The sequence below is a fragment of the Phoca vitulina genome, unplaced genomic scaffold (assembly GCF_004348235.1).
Source record: "Phoca vitulina isolate PV1807 unplaced genomic scaffold, GSC_HSeal_1.0 scaffold76, whole genome shotgun sequence".
Lineage (NCBI taxonomy): Eukaryota > Metazoa > Chordata > Mammalia > Carnivora > Phocidae > Phoca > Phoca vitulina.
Window position 1 is genome coordinate 3762280 of NW_022589779.1, and position 15583 is coordinate 3777862.

General features: G+C 34.3%; 1 protein-coding gene across 2 annotated transcripts in view; it reads right to left on the bottom strand.

Annotated features, from left to right (window-relative positions):
* SYT1 (synaptotagmin 1) overlaps positions 1–15583 on the bottom strand; it is a 520416-nt gene that overhangs the window by 396467 nt on the left and 108366 nt on the right. For both annotated transcript variants that reach the window (XM_032393709.1, XM_032393708.1), the window contains exon 2: positions 10209–10330. The gene's annotated coding sequence lies outside the window, so the exon portion shown is untranslated. The remainder of the gene's footprint in view (positions 1–10208; positions 10331–15583) is intronic.

Genomic DNA, 15583 nt, shown 5'->3' on the forward strand with positions numbered 1-15583 from the left:
ACTACAGACAATTTTTATTGGAGGAATACTTTTTGAAATGATTTCCTTTGTTGATTTTGGTAGATTGTGTGAGGAGAAATTTTGCATCCAAAATAAACTTGAAGCATGTTGATCATAAGTCAGTCTAAAAAAATTACTCAAGTAACTAAATTATAAAATCAAATTTTAAAACTAAGTATCTTTACAGTAGATTAAAAACCCCCAATATTTTTGAAATTAAAAGTTCTAAAACAACATAAAATATTCATTATCATGTCTTCTACCTGGAATGTGCCCATTAATATGTAGGGGGTGTGAGGAATGTGAACAGGATCGCTCTATGCCTGGAGGAGTGCTTTCTTTGATGTTAAGACAGAGTGATCATTTCTCCTCTGGAACATCAAGACAACCATTAAACCTAAAGGATTAATCTAGTCAGTCTCTGTACTCAGCTGCCATCTTGACAGGGAACCATTTTGGAAAGATAATATTTTCCTAAAAGATTTTTCTTCAGGTTTGCCTTTGCCCATTTGGAGAGTAATAACAAAATCATAAAATAACTTATCACCTAGAAAACTGTCATGTTATGCTCATATTTCAGAAAACCTTCAGATTTATTACAATAAGCTTTCCAAGTGCAGTTTCAATATTTATCTATAAATATGTGAGAGTTAGGAAATATTAAAAAATGCATCTTTCCATTGTCAGCCAGAATTGTATTAAAAGTTTTCAAAAAAGATAAATACCTGTCTTTTTAAACAAATTTGGAGCAGATTTCAACATTCTGTCCTGCAGAATATTACATCATCTCATCGACCACTCTTCTACAATTTAGACAAGTTTCTCTCCTTTTGGTCCTCACTATACAATGTTTCTTGTAATGGCATATATTTACTTTATGTCCTCATTTGGTGCTTCATTTTTTCTCATTTTAACATCTTGAAATTTCTTTATTCTTTTTTTTTATAAGATTATTGCACAACCTTTAACTAATTTGGTTACTCCTTCTACATTTTTATTCCTGATATTCTTCAGTTATGGACTTAAATTTGAATTCAGTTCTCCAGTACAGTGATCATGCCCAGGATTATTCCTGTTATCTTTCTACATGGATAGCTTAGAATAATGCTCATTTATAACAGCATTTTAATATTGCCCATCAATAAGCTATTGTGAGCCAAAAACTCCATCTAATTTTCTATATAGTTGATAGCAAATTTTAATTCACTTTTATATAGTGTGTTTCTTTCATGAACGTTTATTTTTTCTATTAAATTCATTCCTTTATTGTTTCCTAATTTATGATCATCTTAATAAATAAGTACATTAGCTTCAAGAATGAAATAGAATGGGAATAATATACTAGTTATATACTACTATCTTGCTAAGAGGCTTTGAATTGTTAATTATCTTGACACATTCTGTCCAGGACATAAGAAAACATCACAGGCATATAAAGGACTATAATTGATTTGTAAATGTTCTAATCAATTTAAGAGGTAGAGAAGTTATTTACACACATTTGTCTTAATAATTGGTCTTTTTCTAGGAGCTCTTAAGTTTTTGTCCTGGGTAAAGGCTCAGTCTTGTTAAGCTACTCAGTCATTAGTCTATGCTCTTCTATCTTCTTCATGGAATTACTTGTTTCAATACGGAGAAGTTGTGAATGATCATAAGCTGTCTGGTAAGAACTTACTCCAATGATCCCAACAATCTTTTCTACAACCCCTAGCTCAGCTATCCTCTATTTCTTAGGTGTGCTGGGCAAGGGATTGGTATAAAGTTTTAGCCACTAAATTATTTATAAAATTTTCACACTATTCCAGAATATTTGAGCAAAATAGACATTAATATATGTATATGTACATCTAAATGTCTGGATGTGCATTTTGAAATGCACAAGGCTACTCTAATGACAGTTCAAGAATTAGAAGGATGAACTTAGGAGAGCATACAGATTTCACATTTGAAGTTGCTGTTAAGAATAATGGCAATGCTAGAAACTTACAACCCGAAAAAGGTAAATGGTTAGGACAGTGCGCAGTTTCCACATTTCAGGCCACTTAACTAGCTGTCAAAAGGGCACCTCTTTCATGCCATTAAAATTCTCAAACATTTGGGATGCCTGGGTGGCTCAGTCGGTTAAGTGTCTGCCTTCAGCTCAGGTCATGATCCCAGCGTCCTGGGATCAAGTCCCACATCAGACTCCTTGCTCAGCGGGGAGCCTGCTTCTCCCTCTACCTGCCGCACTCCCTGCTTGGGCCTCTCTCTCTCTGACAAATAAAATCTTTAAAAAATTTTTCAAACATTTGATATATAAAGATATGCTAGCAACGAATTTGGTCTTTAATAATATTCCATTGATGATAATGTATTTTGGTTTAGTGAATCCCCGAATAACCAAGTTTTCAAGCTTAAAACATTTACAACCAGGGTTTCACTAAAATGCAGAGAATACATATTTTGTTACTCAAAATTTTTTATGAGTAGTGAACTTCTTTAGCCATTTTCTGAGAGTATATTTATTTTGCTCTCACTCTTGAAAAAATAGTTTACATAAGCATGGAATTTGAGTTTGCTGTTTTCCTTCAACACTTGAAATGATTATTTTTTCATTACCTTTTTATATACTGTCTGTTCTAATTGATTTTTAAGGTCTTTGCATTATCTTTGGTGTTCTGTGGCTTTGTTACAGTATCTATGTGTGAATTTGTTATTATTTATCTGGCTTGTGCCTGGGAATGATTCTTTATATGGTATTCACATCTTTCTTCAAACCTGGAAAATTCTCAGCTATTATCCTACAATTATCCATCTGCAATTCCTAGTAGATATATGATGTACTTCTTCATTTTATTCCTTCCTGTCTCTTAACTTTACCATACTTTAACACTCTTGTGCTCATTCTAGATAATTTCTTCAGATATAACTCATAGCCATTAATGTTCTCTTAGGCCATTTCTCTTTTCCTCCTTAAAGTTTTCATTAAGTTTTTAAATTTGAAAACTATATTTTTCTTCTCTTTGAGTATTATTTCTTTTTCAAATTTGCTAGTTTATTTTTATAAAGTCCTCCCGTTGGTTTCTACTTCTTCACTTTTTTCTTTACAATTATTTTTCAAATTTTTAGGATTCTAGCTTGTAGTGCCTGCTTATTCTTCGTTATGTCGGACAATTCTCATGTGGGGCCTTTATCATTGTTTAATTGAAAAATCATTTTCAGGATTTTTTTTTTAATTAAGGGGTCCTGTGTGCTCTGGCTCAGATAGGTTTCTAAACAAAATTGTAGGTTTCCACTAGTTCATGTACAATTTGGAGGAATCATGCACTGTGAATAATATAAATTTAAACCTCATACTGGTATATACCACGGCCTGGTGTCCTGATTTGTCACAGTAGAGCTACTTTTTTCCCCCATTTCATCTAGATTTCTAGGCAGACAGGCTCTAGTCACTTCCCTGGATCAATGGGTACAATTTTCTTGCTGCTTCATCAAAGAGAAGGCAGCTCTTCTTGGGTCTTGAATATACATGAGATTTTCAGCTCCAGATCTCTGATCATTAGAGACTTGATAAGGGACCCACCCCTCCCTGTCCAGTCATGACATCAGATCTTAGCCTTTCTACTTACTTTGTACTCTGCTTTTGAGTTCTCCTTTTTTTTTTTTTTTTTGACCCTTGAGGATTTTTACATTTTTATTTGGCTGATCTATATATTTGAAATATTTACAATAATATTGCTGTTAAGATATGCATATATGAATAGGAGTGGTGAGTACTTCATCTCAGTTCATCAGGATTGTTGATACAAATTGTGATCAATGATTAATCTAGATGCATGTAGTAAAATTAGAAAATGCTTCAGGTAGTTAAGTGTGAATTTTACAATGTTAGGAAATGGACAACTTTCCAGAGTTCATAGCACCTGAAATAATTTTCTAGGCTTCAACATATCCCTCTGTTGCTTCACATTCTTACTGGGTTTTTAAAAAAATATTCTCCTATCTATCTTATACATTTCTTACTTTGGTTCTGTTTCTCTATAGGATTACATCAAGTTCTCTCCCATGTTCATGTGAACTAGAGTATTCTCTTGGGTATATATATGTTCAAGAAATGCTTAGCCACACATTACTTAAGTGTTTAAATGTATGGCAAAATGAAGATTCTTTAAATGCCTAACAGTTGGGAAAAATATATTCAAATAAAAAAATGAATCCATGCTAAATAAACTAATGAAAGCAACAAAACTTTTGCTTTTATTAAATTACCATAAAAAGTATTTAACTCTCCATAAAATATTTTATTAGGCTGAAATAAGTATCAGCAGAAGCAAATGTAAAAATCATTTCTATTATTAAAGTGGTTCTCTAATTATATGTTACATTTAAATGCTATTTATTTTTAAGTGCTAATTAGGGAAATTATTAACCTGTCCAATTTCTGCAACTTTTTCAGGATATTGGCTTATCTCTTCTTATATTAAAAATATATACATAGGTTGCCATGTATTTTCTTATCCTCTACTGTCTGCTTTATATCCGGTATCTTCAATTAAATCATTTTCTTTTCTGTTACCACAGTGAATCCTCTAGAGTCTATTGCTGTTTTTACATTGACTAGATGCATACAATCCTTATTGAATTAAAAAGTGGCTAGTCTAACTTAATCCGTACCAAAGTCACTTGACCAGATAGAACAATGGAGCAAAACATTTATTCTGATGTGTCCCAGAATAGAACACTTAATCACTGGAAAATATAATTAAGGAAAATCTCAGGATCAGAAAAGATGGTTTCTGTGAGTTGGTTTGTAGGGTATTTGATTCCATAATGGCCACACTGTAGCTATCTGGTGTTATTTGGGCCCAGCTATCTGGATTAGATTTCTCAGGCAATACAGTTTTGTCTAATATGTAAATTTATGCATTTCCTTGTCCTTTCCATTTAAGGAGATGTAAAGCCTTAAAAGAGTAAGTGAATCAGATAGATTTTAGTGCATGGTTGACAACAGTAAGAATCAGTAAGATTAAAGAGTAGGATCCAATAAAGATTGGAAAAAACTTGGAGGAAAAAAATGTAGAAAAAAAATGATTTGAGTTAGTGGATAACTCATATTTTAGTGGGTCTGAATATTTATGTATTTGTTCTTTCATAAGGGTCTGTCTCTCCACTAACAAAATTGCTATGAGAACAGAAGCCTGGACATAGGGCTTAGAAAAGTGACTGGCATATGAAGTACTTAACAAATAATCATTTTTTTTTTTTAAGATTTTATTTGACAGAGAGATACAGCGAGAGAGGGAACACAAGCTGTGGGAGTGGGAGAGGGAGAAGCAGGCTTCCCGCAGAGCAGGGAGCCCGTTGCGGGGTTCAATCACAGGACCCTGGTATCATGACCTGAGCCAAAGGCAGATGCTTAACCGACTGAGCCACCCAGGTTCCCCACAAAAGTCATTGTTGAATAAATAAATTGAATAAATAAATGAGTGAACTCAGGCTCCATGATGGTCAAGTTTTGTTGGGCCAAGCGAGAGTAGAAGACAAAGACATATTAATTGGAAACCTAAGTACAGGGAACATGGAACAAGTTTATATATGAAGATAATGGGTGATACAGCACTGTTCAAGCAGTTTTGAAGTATCGCTTCAAAGGTATAGGGGGAGAAAAGCATTTGGGAAATACACACAAGGTTGGGTAGTGATATCATTGTTGTCTTATTAAGCTCAGGTTTCTTTTTTTAAGATTTATTTATTTATTTGAGAGAGAGTGAGCAGACAGAGGGGCAGAGAGAGAGACAAGCAGACTCCCTGCTGAGTGGGGAGCCCAACATGGGGCTCCATCCCAGGACCCTGAGATCATGACCTGAACCAAAACCAAGAGTCAGACACTTAACCAGGTGAGCCACTCAGGCATCCCTAAGCTCAGGTTTTCACAGTTTTTGAAAGATGCAAAATAGAGATTGAGATAACTCACACAGGCATTGACTGTCCTAAGACTCTCCTTCAAATATTATCAACCCTCCATCTTATCCTTTGTTCTTATTTCTTGAGAATGGAATGGAAAAGGGGGCGGGGGTTACCCATAATTAAAGAATCCTTTAACAACTTTCTTCAATGGAAAATAAACTGTTTTTCCCCCTAGTGGAATATCCAGAGTGAGGAGGGATCTTAGGAACCCAGATGATGAATTCTCTTATGCCTCAACCTAAATAGTATTAATAGAGATTCTAGAAACTTTTTGTTTAGACAATTATTTTTTCTGAAAATTTAATTGATAGAGAATTATGGGCCCCTTTTCAGGATAGTTTTCTAATTTTTTGTTCTTATACTGCAAATTAACCTAGTAGGGAGGCTTAGATCAAAGCAAGAGGTACTATACGTCACAGGCTTTTATTTTGAAATTAAATTTTTTTGAATGGAGAATTTTAGTCATGAGGAAATATTCTGTTTTCCACCTCTAACACTTGTTCTTTTGGTTAAATGGAAGTAAAGGGGGCTCTACCTGGGACTGCTAAGACCTTAACATCCAAAGAATAGAGGAAAAATAAGATAAATACACCATTATTTGGGCCTTATTCCCTGGATTATTCATACTCCTGGTCCTCCATCCCCAGGTACAGTGGCTGCCTGTTCCCTCACACCATCCAAATTTAATTAACAAAAAAATAAAGAGAAATAGTAAAATAGAAGTATTTCAGCACGTGGGTGGCACGGTTGGTTGAGCATCCGACTCTTGGTTTCAGCTCAGGTGGTGATCTCAGGGTTATGGGATAGAGCCCTGCATTGGGCTCCACATGCTCAGCATGGAGTCTGCTGGAGATTCTCTCTCCCTCTCCCAACGCCCCCGCCCCCTGCTCCTACCTCCTGCTCTCTCTCTCTCTAAAATAAATAAGTCTAAAAAAAAGAACAGAAAAAGTGGAGTTCAGTAAAGCCTTGAGTGGAGGTCAAGTAATTCAGAGAAAAAGCCATCAGTAGAAGTCCATGAGACTCACAAGTTCTCTCTTCCCACTATTCCTTGGTGCTCACCGAATAAACATTCATGCTCTTTGTCTCTGCTTAAACACTTCCTCTGTTCATCTGCTTTCTAAATTAATGTATAACTACTATATGTATGCATTCATTTAAAATCATTGAATACACCTGTTCCCCTGAGTTACCAACATAGCCATGAATCACTATCCTTTCTATTCAGTAGCTAGTCCAATATGCTAGTCCAATAGCGACCCACACTTGAGACCACTTTGCCCCTCATGCTCTAGCTCTACTCAACATCTCTTCCCTTCTGTCCATCACCTTTTCCTCTACTCAGGAGAATACAGCTCCTGTCATCACTAATTTCTCTGTGTTTTAGAAAAACCTTACCTTCTCTTTTGATTTCTCATTCACTTATAGTCAAATTTGCTTCCCTTTAGAGCTGTTACTCAAAGTAAACACAATTTTCAAAAGTATGTTATTGAATTGGTTTAATGTTTTGGAATCATATAGTACCGTTTTCTACTATTTTTCACTTCAAAGCTCTATTTCTACAAATCATATGATTTGACTATGATTTTGTGGATTTCAAAAAATTGACTCTGAACATCTAACATCATTTATAGCATTGTTTTTATGTGAAAGTGATGTTAGAGTCCTAAATATTTAATTTACAAATTAAGGTTTTGAAGCACAGTCCCACTGAAGCTAGTGCCTGCTTAAATTGCAAATGTGATCTTTAAAACTACCTGAAAACCAAGAATATTTTTATTTATAAAAGGATTCTTATGGATTTGGAAAACAAATTGTTCCAATCATTTTAGGACATGTTTATAAAATAAGTTCACCTAAAGATTTCTTTTAGATCCTTGTCTCAGTGGATTCTACCACGTAGGAAGGCAGAATTAATTTTATTGTTCAAACATTATCTGTAGTTTTCCTATTGGATCTAATGTTGCTTTCTGCTCTCATCCCATGCGAGTTCTGTCTTTTCATGGCTCAGAAGACAATTCTTTGTCCCTAATTCCCGCTTACGTGTATGCTTACTTCTGAAGTAGGCATATTAAGTTGGCAAACAAGGTATAATTTGTTCACACTAAAAATAAAAGGATGAGAAAATCCTCTTACTAAAATTAGACAACATAGAAATGTTCTCCTATGAATAAATGGGGAACCCCTAACACAAAAGATTTTACTTATTTGCATCAGTAAATTATCTTTTGAAAGTTCAACACCCATGGGACTTGTCTCAATGGAAACCATAACAAAAGTACATGTTGAAATTCCTAACCAAGTGGTGCTTATTAGACATACCTAATGTTGAAAGAATAACTTGTTATTTAGAAAGCTTTGTAAGACTAAAGATTCAAATGAGAAAATAATAATTGTATAAATTATGGATTTAATACCTTTTGCCATTGTACAGATCATTTATTATTTAGCAACTTTGGGAAGCTTTTAAATTAATAGATCTTCTTATCCTTGCCATCCTTAATATTGGATTTTTAATTTCAATATATTTAAGGCTCATATTAAAGGGGAAATAAACAGTTTAAAATCCCTTGTACAGTCTCAGTAAATATAAATATGTAGGAAAAAATCAAAATCAAAATTTAATTTCAGTATTTTCATTTTTGGTATCAATTCTATGTCTATAGTTTTATCATGCTCTCTTTTCAGCTGTTTCCTTGCTCTCAAATTGTAGAGTAGTGGTTCTTAACCTTTGGAGTTCATTGGAGTCATCTGATATACATATTTAAAATGTTGGTTCTAGAGCCTGATCCCAAAGATTTTAATTTAAGTAAGTCTGGCATGAAACCCAGAAATAAATGTTTCTGTAGGTTGGCTTCAGGCTATATTTTCAGGTGTTTCTCAAAATATTTGCAGAATAGAAGACAAAATTGTTTATAGATGGCATTAAAGAAAATAAAATAGAAATATTTTAAGAATTCTATGGTGAGAACCATACTGCCACAGCATCAGCACATGTCCTTCATTATAAAGTTATTGAAATAACATGATACATTAGCACTGTGACAATTAATTCCTAGGAAACTAAAGTACTTTTGATTCTGGATATTTATGCATTTTCAGAACCACTTTAATAGTTCATGTAAAGAAATTATGAGAATTAGTAAAGAAGCATGTTTCAACAATAAAACTATGATCTGCCTTGAAGTACCATACTGCATGAGAGAGAGGAGAAACTTGTGGTATTGAAACAGTTCATTCTGAAAAGGGGAAGGACTTGTGATATTAAATAAATCTGTCCAGTAGGCTTGTGTTATAAGTCATTGCATTTATAAGAGTTGGTTTACTTCTATGTAATTTTAGTATTGGTAACCTACTGTGACCAACTTCCTCAGGAAAAATGAGTAAAGATGCAAATAGTGAAATAAAGTCCTGAAGACACAGTCTTATACTCTAACATCCTTTCTCTTGTACACGATGAGAATAATGTGAAAGCAATTCTTTAGGAATCCAAAACTTCAGTAACACGGGACTCCAGTAATGCCTAGTATGATAATTTAATCACTCCAATTTACTTCATAGAATTGTGTTTATGCCTATGAAAGTGTGTGAGAAATGACTTAGACCAAAGAAACAATTTGATTGGTTAATGAAGAGTCTAAGAATGGTAATTGAATTTGATGGAATTCATTAGTTAAGACATTCAAGCATATACTTTACAACCCCAATTACGTCCTCTAACATATGTAATAGTCACAATGTGATATATGTACTTCATTGCTGAATAAAGCACATGCGAAAGAGGAAGACATAGTGTGGCACAAAGAAACATCAGCCTGGGACAAATCTTGCCTCCACTCTCAGCCCCTTACCCAATCCTCTTGCTGAAATATCATCTGTACAGCAGGGCACAAAACCACAGAGGCAGATGCCACGGCATATTCTTTTAGAGTGCAGGGCTGCTCAAGATCATCTACAGATAATGAACCATGACAACTTCAGATTTGATGAAGTACAAAATGAAAGTTAGAGAAAGCACAAATGTTATATAAGTGGCCAGTGCCCCACCAAGTAAACTAGCACTTCAAGGGCACTAATACTAATTTCAAAAGATGCGAGAAATACTATTTCCTTTGATATCATAAAACACTTTTTAAGGTAAGAGATACAGTCCTTCAGTCTTCTACACAAATGCTTCCCCACCCCCCACCCCGCCACATATCATGAGATAGGTATGGGGATAGAGGGATGCATCAACTATCAAAGTTTCTGTTTTCTCCATATACCTTAATCAGGCAGTTGTAACGCAATTTCGAGGACTGAAGCAATAGGCGAATGAACAGTCTTCCAATCTCAATCCGGGCGTTTGTCCCTCAAGCTCTTGCTGGTTCTCGTTTTCCTGTTTTCCCTTGAGAGAGAAAATAATAGAAATCATCCATGAAAATGCTGGCCTGCCACTCTGCACTTGCCTTCACTACTGATTGGGTACACAGACTTCTGCTTATGTAGCTCATTCATTATTCACACTGTGCTCTAGCTTCCTCAGTTCCTGGTTGTGCTAGGTGCTCCAGGCTAAGAAGCAATAAGTATGAATCATGCTGACCTAAAGATAAATCTAGAAGAATAAATGTTTCAAGAGAGCTAGTTTTTTTGCATTTCTTTTGACATTCTGTTCAGTGGCATTGGTCTATTGAGAAATAGCTCGTGCTGCCACCGAGGAGCCCAGCGGAATTACCAACCGCAGGGAATTATCTCTGAGCAATTCACACTTTGTTTTGCTAACAAGACTCCTTGTTAGGATACTGGAGTGCTGTCCTTCTCTGGCAATGTTCCCCCACCTTTTGGAATTACTGAAAAGCTAACTGAATCTATTTTGATTTGTGAATCTCTTTGTAAGCAACAGCAGCTGCAACAGGGCTAATAAAAAGGAAAAGCCTTGCTATTTACCTAGGAAGGACATTGAAATACTGCACATACAAAAACATCCGGGATGTGGAGGAGCTCGATGAAATATTTTAATAGTTCCTTCCTTGCTTGCTTTGTTCTTTCCTCCCACCCTTTCTCCCTCTTTTCCCCCATTCCTTTCTTTTTGCTTTTCTTCTTTTTACTCTGTTCTAATACACTTCTATTTCATGTATCTATTCTTTGATATAGAGCAACTTATTACCTTATATTTCAGGTTATTAAATAATGATTTTAGAATATGAGAGCTCAAAATACTAGGTGAAGTAGCATAATCCTTTCACATATGTAGAGACGCAGGCAGGGAGACTTTGTTACCAGCTGAATCTTCTGGTCCCAATTAAGAATGGAGGCTTTACAGATTCTGGTGGCTCTGATAACCAATCAGACCATTCTGCTCTCTTTACAGTTTGGGTTTCAATTCTCCAGAGGAAGCTCACATGGCAACACCCTGTTGTTTGAGGATTCAAGTTGTCCTACTACAAGATAAATGAATACACAATCCCCTGCAGCTTTCATTATATTGAGAATAGAATTTTATAGTTCCTCTGAAGTTATTAAGGGGTCCTATTTACCAACTAATGGACTGGATTGTTCTGGCATAAATCCACATAAGAAAATCTTTTGAGGGCTTATTGGGTTTGAGAAAACCTTAGTCCTTGGTTTCAAAGACTAGATGCTGCATAAGAGAGCATAATTTCCTGAGTGGCTTCTGAGCTCCATCTTTGCCTGGCTGAAATAGACAAGGGAGTGTCTATTCCAGTCCAGGCTCATTCCAATGTGAGGACTTATTTATTATCTGTGATTTACTCAATGAATATTAATTGAGTATTTATCATGGACCTTATTTTCTTGACCAGGTCTTAGGGATAAGAAGAGAAAAGATAGTTTCTTGTTGAAAGAGTTAGAGAGACAGATGTGGAAATAAAATATTACTATATAAATTGTTAAGTGCCACAATGGAGATTTAGAATATACTAGGTGCTGAGGAAGGATTCTTCCCATTCTCAAGGAGAATTCTAATTTTTCATGTCAAAAAAGTAGGAAATATTACCAACACTGTATGTTCCTGCTAATATGTATGTGTGCCCTTCAGAGTATTAGGCATGAGGTGATCAAACAAAAAGTCCTGGAATTACTTTGCGATTTACACAACTGTGGCTTTTCACAGTTGGATATTTTTTCCAACAATAATTCTAAGCAAAAAGTGGCTTTTCCCACCAGAAAGCATTTAAAACCTTTCTCCCATAGCTACAGAGCCCAGAAAGTATCTGATTCCTTACAGAGCATGGCCACCAGAGTCATTTTCTACATGTTGCAGAAAATACATGAGTTAGCAGTATACACCTACTCTGGAAGCCAAATAGCAAAGATTAAAAACCATCTGTCATTGAGAGTATGAGCCTGCAAGCAAGCAGTAGACTTCCAGCAGAGTCTAGGGCAGGAACAGTGTGTAACACAGATTTAAAAACACAAGATTTAACTAGAATCATTTGCTTAGTCACATGGTTCAAATGATATTACCAGCTCTCACCAGAACCCACTTTACCATGTGTTGCATAAAACCATGTGTTGTAAACCTGAAATATTTTTCATGGAAAATCATTCCTTCTCTCACGATTTTTTAAATGCTTATTTTGTGTGAGGCAGGGTGTAAGACACTGAAAGTACATTGGCTATACTGTAAACCAAATGTATATGCTTCAAATCTTATAATATTAAAAGATTATATTCTTATGGCACAGATATCAATTTATAAAAGTTCGTAGACAAGTAAGTTATGAATTTTAATAGACTGTTTCCACAGAGTGAGAGGTTCCTTAATTTAGCAACTATTTTCTTCTATTGAACATATGTGCTATAAATTTTACTGGGTTAGATATAAATGGCTTTAATATGCCAAACATCTTAAATAATCTAGAGGAACATGTTTAAGATATGATTTTCCAAGAAAAACTACCAAAGGTTATTTGCTTATGATGCCCTTAATTTTGACTTATGCATGTTCATTTTTTTACAGTGTAATTTTTAAAAGGCTAATTTGAGTATTGTATTAGTATGGAAAATTAACCTTATAGTAGTCAATGTAGGTTAAAAGATCCAGTGAACCTTGGTAAAATATAAAAGACTAGTTTATGATGCATCACTTGGGTTTTTGACCTTATGTATAAGCAGATCACAGATGATATACCAGTAAATTATCCAGCTCCAAGAATCTGCATGCTCCCTGAAATACTACGTAGATTTGTATATATTTATATATTTGTGCATTTTCACCAGATTCTCAAAAGAGCTCAGTAATTCCTCCCTAAAAAAATCCAGAAATGGAAATTCACTTGCCCAGGCTCTCACAGCTTATTAGCAGTAGAGTCAAAGCTGCCATCCATGTCTTGATTTTCAATCCAGTGAATGAAAACTGCCTTTTTCATTATAGACTTCATATTTCTTTGCTATAACACATTGTCCAAGTCAAACCAACATAGCACTTTATTTTCTTGAGGAATACAGTGTTAAAATAGCTTAAAATACTTAGATAAACAAGTGTTTGCTTTATTATTAGAATTAGGATTTTTTTGGCAAAAACATCAAGGAGAAACCCTTTTCCCATATTAGTCAATGTGAGATGAAAACCACAAGAAATTTTATCTAATTTTTCTCTTGAATCAATCAGAAAAAGTGAGTTTCAAAAGCCTGGTGTTCTTGTTCAATTTAACACATAAAACAATGCATCTACTTTCATCTTTTTTTTTTTTTTTTTCCTGAAGTCTCAACATAGAATCTTTTTTTCTGAAGTCTCAACCTGAATTTTGACAATCTGTTTTTGTTCAACTGATTGCCTTTAGTTTCTCAATTCCTTTGTTAGTGGGGACAAGTGAAAATAAATTTACAAAAGAAAAATATATTCAAGTTTGATTTTAAATTATTCAAGAGGTTTGGACTGCTTTATAAGATAAATTTAGTTAAGAAAGAAATCGAGTCTAAAGATCTGCTAAAACTAGCCAATGTGCACAACTACCAGATATCTAATAAAAGCAACACTAGCAACAGTTGACCCCTGCTGGAATATAAATGAACTCTGATCTGAAGTGCAGGTAAAAATCAGGAGAACTGATTTAGGAAAAGCATACAGACCTGGAAGGTATATCTGTATATATATACCTGCATTATTAAATGCAGTATATATAGGTGTGTTTATGTGTATATATAAAAAGGCATTATTAAATGCAATATTAAATGCAGTATATGTGTGTTCATGTATATATATAAAAATGCATTATTAAATGCAATATATATAGGTGTGTGTGTGTGTGTGTGTGTGAAGAGAGAGAGAGAGAGAGAGAGAGATGTATTAGGGGTGTGTGTGTATACAAAATGCATTTTAGGAGACTAAAGCCAAAGTAATTAATTTTACAGCACTGAGACAGTCATAGCATCAGTTTAGCAATAATTCTTAGATTGAATAAACCAAGAGATTAAAAATGTACTCTGCAGGGGTGCCTGGGTGGCTCAGATGGTTAAGCGTCTGCCTTCGGCTCAGGTCATGATCTCAGGGTCCTGGGATCGAGCCCCGCATCGGGCTCCCTGCTTGGCGGGGAGCCTGCTTCTCCCTCTCCCTCTACTGTTACCCCTGCTTGTGCTCTCTCGCTCTCTCTGTCAAATAAATAAATAAAATCTTTAAAAAAAATGTACTCTGCATAGCAATCAGTTGCTCAAGTTCCAGCAGACTCTCTGATATCTATGAGTGGAGCTGGGGAAGAACAAGCAATAATTTGTAGCTACAGTTAGAAATCTAGAGATACAAAATGTAGAACCAGAAGAACATGGATACATTGACATGTTCTTAGATTTTCTTTAGTTGCTTGTTTCAAAAAGTACTCTTAATAAATTTTTCGATCAAGCATAATTTATTAACACTTACGCTGTTTAATAAATTAAACTTTTAATAATTTGAAAAAACATTTACATGGTTATATATAACTATATAACTATTACTATTTTACTATAAATTAAATTTAAGAAAAAATGAATGGAATCTTGTATAAAAACTTTTGAGTAATATTTACCGTAAAGGACTGAATTGATCTTTCAAAGACTTATTTTTGGTTGTCATCGTGTCTGTCATCAGACAGATTGAGTTCAAATCCAGGCTCTAGTATTTCCTACCTATATTCCTCAATATATAGGAATAGAATAAGGAAGCTTCTATTGAAATAGCTTGTTCACGTAATAGTATACACAAACTTTTGATTCTAAACTTCATAAATTACCAATTTTTAAATGATATATCTCCTATTTATTGTATACTTGGATATTATTTAAAGTTTTTTTTAAAAAGCCCAATTAATGACTGAATCATTTGTTTATAATATAAATACAAATACATTTCTAAAATGAAATTTTAGAATGACTAAAGCTAAAAAAAAGACTTTATTTTCATGATCTTTAAAATATGTACATATAAATCAGTAAAATATGTTTACTTTGAAAACTCTTGGAACCTTAGCAAAAGCAAAGTAAAAAATGTCAATAACTACCTAAATTTACTATATTAGAATATATCTACTTCAGTCTGAAGCTTTGTACTCAATACAGTGTCTTGTACAAAGAGGTAATATCTCTTGGTTGAGAATCTTGGATAATTAATTTATCTAGAAAGGTCTTTGATCTACAAACCTCAGGTTTCTAGCATACGGTTGAA